The sequence below is a fragment of the Echinops telfairi genome, unplaced genomic scaffold, assembly GCF_000313985.2.
Source record: "Echinops telfairi isolate 266 unplaced genomic scaffold, ASM31398v2 ScPeMD7_7457;HRSCAF=8495, whole genome shotgun sequence".
Lineage (NCBI taxonomy): Eukaryota > Metazoa > Chordata > Mammalia > Afrosoricida > Tenrecidae > Echinops > Echinops telfairi.
This window is the reverse complement of record NW_022111357.1, coordinates 27,155,794-27,159,677: the sequence shown is the minus strand read 5'-3', so window position 1 is coordinate 27,159,677 and position 3,884 is coordinate 27,155,794. Positions and strand designations below refer to the sequence as shown.

General features: G+C 55.7%; 1 protein-coding gene across 2 annotated transcripts in view; it reads left to right on the top strand.

The window, feature by feature from the left end:
* IGSF21 (immunoglobin superfamily member 21) overlaps positions 1 to 3,884 on the top strand; it is a 300,787-nt gene that overhangs the window by 127,848 nt on the left and 169,055 nt on the right. The window lies entirely within an intron of this gene.

Here is a 3,884-nt window from a genome sequence, read left to right as displayed (position 1 = left end):
TGGATGGATAGATGATAGATAGATTGATACGCTCGAGTTGACTTCAAGTCCTGACAACCATATGTACAGCAGAACAAAATGGAGCCTGGCCCAGTAGTATCATAACAATCGCCTACGTGTTCAAGCCCATGTTTGCCAATCCATCTGGAATATTTCTCTATTTCAAGAAGTCGCAGCATTAGCACCAAAGTCTATGTTTCTAAAAATCTAGCGGACCCTTGTATTAGTGTCACAACAAAGGACATCTTGTGGTGGAATTTGGGACATGAGGCATCAGGTCATGTTTGGGCAGGGGAGAGAGATGGACAGAAAGACAACCTGGTGATTTGCCGTCTAGTCCAACTACACGCAGGATGCACCGTGAGTTTCCGTCTGAGAGCAGACGTTGTTAGAGACAAGCAGCTCCAGGGCCCAGGTTTGGAGGAACAGGAGGAATAGTCTGGGGGGCGTCCAGGGGTTAGCTCTTCACTGTTGGAGTGCTTCCTGTGTCTGGACAGGGCAGCCCAGCCTGGTCTTGCATGAGAGCGGAGGTGGAGCCCAGGAATAGGTCCACTCAGCCTTGACATTCTTCTTGCGATGTCAATGCAAGGCACCGCCACCTTGGGAGTGAGTTTGGCAGAGAACTCGCTTGGCATGATCTGAAACATGGGTCGGTTGGCGATATTTTTTTTCTCCTGTAACGGGAACGATAGCAGCGGGTTTTGCCTCGGCGACCATATGGTGTCTGTCACAACGCGCCAGCTCTGCCGATGGAGTGTGAGCGCTGCCCCCGCAGAACTGAAGCACGGGGTTGGTTTCCCAGGCCTGTCACCGCCAAGCCGCTTCACTCGGTGGCTTAGACAGAGCAGAGATGTCCATTCTCTCAGCGCCCTGGAGGCCGAGTCCAAAACCGAGGGTGGGTTCCTTTGCGGGGGACTCAGAGGGAGACTGTCCGATTCTCCTCCCCTGGCTTTGGGCTGGCTGTTGAGAATCTCCGCACACGGTGCCTCTGCTCCGTGGTCCCGTGGCACGCCTCCTTGTCGCTCTCAGCACCTTCACGCGGTGTCTTCTCCACACACGAGTCCACAGTTCTGCTGCGGTCTGAGGACCCCGGTCTTCAGCGACTGTGTCCACCCTAAGCCCCCAGGATGTCTTCTTAACTTGACTGCATTTGCAAACACCCTGCGTCCAAGGACACTCATAACCACAGCCCCCAGGTGAGAGAATTAGGGGGGGACATTGCTCCACCCATGAACACACCTGCCTGTCTTCCCAAATATCATTCCTTACGTGCTCAGGGATGTTCGCTGCCATACAATTTCCTTGCTTTGGTCCCAGGATCTTCCTCTTTTTCTGTTTGTCCCCCCCCCCCCCCAAGGGATTAAACAATAGAAAAGCCATTCTGGACTTGTGAACCACATAAACACAGCTGGTAGATCTATTTGGCCGCCGGGCCATCGTCTGTCGGCCCTTGATCTAAGAGAACACCTTGCTCACTTTGTATCGGAAGCATCACTGTTTCGACAAATGAAACCAGGAGCCAAAGCAGCCAAGCGGAACCATCCCGGTTGAAGCTTGGTGGGGCTGTGGGGAGCTGAGGGTGGGGTGATCTCACATCATAAACTGACTCCCCTCATCCTTCAAGTTGCCCGGAGCCCCGCTGCGCAGTGCATGGGGATGGGGTGAGAGAAGCCCTCGGGACTCATTCATCACTCGGCCCGGGCTCTCAGCCTTGCACTCAGTGCTCTCGCTGTGAAGCACCGTGGCCTGGCTGCTCCCTCTTGCCTTTCCAGGCTCTCCTCTTCTGCTGGTTGGGGCTATGTTGTTGGCCATGACCTGGTCTCCTTTCCGCTAGCCTTGTTCTCCATCTCAGCATAAAGACCTTCTTGCTCAAGGGCACTTTGGTATTGGGGTTTGGGGGGGTGGGCACACACAGGAGTGAACTTGACACTCAAGGCCCAGCCTCAGAGGTGGTTTCCAATCCTAGATCAATGGGTCTAAGGAAAGTCAAGGCATATGTTAAATAGTGCCATGGACTGAATTGTTAAGAAGTGTATTTACGTGATATGGAAAACCGCTTGGCTAACACATGCTGGGAGCATCTCGTTAGCACCTGGCAGAGGGACTAGGAGAAATTAACTCCAGCTCACTGCTGACGAGGGGACCACATCTTGAGCTGCACCAGCCTGTGCATGGGCTTAGAGGCAGGGGTAGTGAATGCCCTCCCCAGCTGATGGAGAGCACCATGGTGGCCCAATGGGAAGTGTTGCTGCAGATGACAGGGGGAAGGAGCACCGGACACCTCTTTGTCTTCCCAGCACTGGTGGAATGAACCTCACCCTTGTCACTGTGCAGACAGGGGTGAAACTCAGGACTGAGGGTCAAGGCAACGCCAGGGACTAATGAGGCTCAGGTGCAGGAAGCCAGGAGTCCCTGCGACTCAACTTCCTGTCCTCTGAAGATGAGGGGTGGGGGTCTGGGACAGGAGAGGAGGCCCTAGGTCCCAGTTTGTACGATTTCCCTCCCCTTCTCTCTGTCGAGGCCCGGACTCCCTGCTTCACCCCACTGCTCTGACCAGAGACCGCGGGACTGGCTTGAAGAATCAGTTACATGTTTTATGGGTGCCAAGCCCTCCATCTCTGGGCTATGGGAAGCTGCACTGATTAATTTATTTTATTTCACTTCACATCCTTTGACTGAGGGCCTCTGGAGAGGGGTATGCAGATGTATGCAAATTGTATGCAAATCGCCGGCCCGAGCCAAATGCTCAGGCCCTTTGAATTGTGTAGCTGGACAGAGGTGGTGGCTCGGGGAAGAGTCCCTCCTTGTAATTAGGGGGGCCTCTGTCTGGGAGGGGAGGGAGGAAGGCAGAGCACGTGCTTGAGGACATTCCCGGGAAGGGGTCCGTGCCACTGTCCGATTTCTCTTCGCCGCTGCCTCCCTGGCTTTTGTCTGATCGCTTCTTTCGGAGGAGCCAGCTGAATGCAGTGATAAGAGCCAACCAGGATGGGCGCTCCCGGAGCCTTGGCCAGTGCAGGGTTTCTGCAAGAGGAGCTCCAGTCTCCTTCTCAGCCAGACCCTGGTCTCCTCCCTGCCTCCCCTGGCAGACAGTCCCCCAAGGCCTGCCCCTCGCCCCCACCCCACACGTTCTGCCCCCTCCAGCAGGGAGGCGTGCCTTGCTTGTTTTCTGTGCATGCGTTTGCCTCGCTCCCCAGCTTCCTTCCCCTTCTTCCCCGTGAATAAGCTTACAGAAGCCGGCTTGGAAGGAAATGAATAGATTACACAGCCCAGCCAGGACTGGGTCTCCAATCCTTTTAGAAGGGAAAAGCAGGGCATTGTGATGCGCCCTCACTGCCGCTCAGCCTGGCGGGCACGAAATGGCCCAAAGCATGCGTCCAGTCCAGCGGGCTCCCCTCGGCTCCTAAAGACATCACCTCGAAATGGGATCAGGCTGCGCTTTCAGAAAACATCATGAACGGATTTGATTCTTTGGGCAATTTGGGGGAGCTGATGAAATTGTCTCAAGCAAATGGGATCAGCCCCTCAGGGTTAACAAGGTCCTTGGCTATTGGGACCCCTGGGGAGGAAGCCTCAGCCTGGGACACATTGCCCCCATGGTCCAGCCAACTGCCTGGCCCCAGCCAGTGTTAGATAAGGATTCCCACACCTGTCAAGCAGACTCCGGAAGGCTATGTGAGCAGAGTCTCCTGTCTTGATCCAAGGTCAGGGGGAACAGGGCGGGGTGACAGCAGCTCTTAGGGCCAGGGGGCCCACATGGGCCCACCCCTCGAGGCAGGCAGAGTCCCGCAGGCACGAAGGCAGAGGGCCAGAGAGAGCACAGCTCCCAGAGGCCCCACTCTCACATAGAAGGCCACGCCCCACCAGGAGGGGTCGTCAAGCTACCA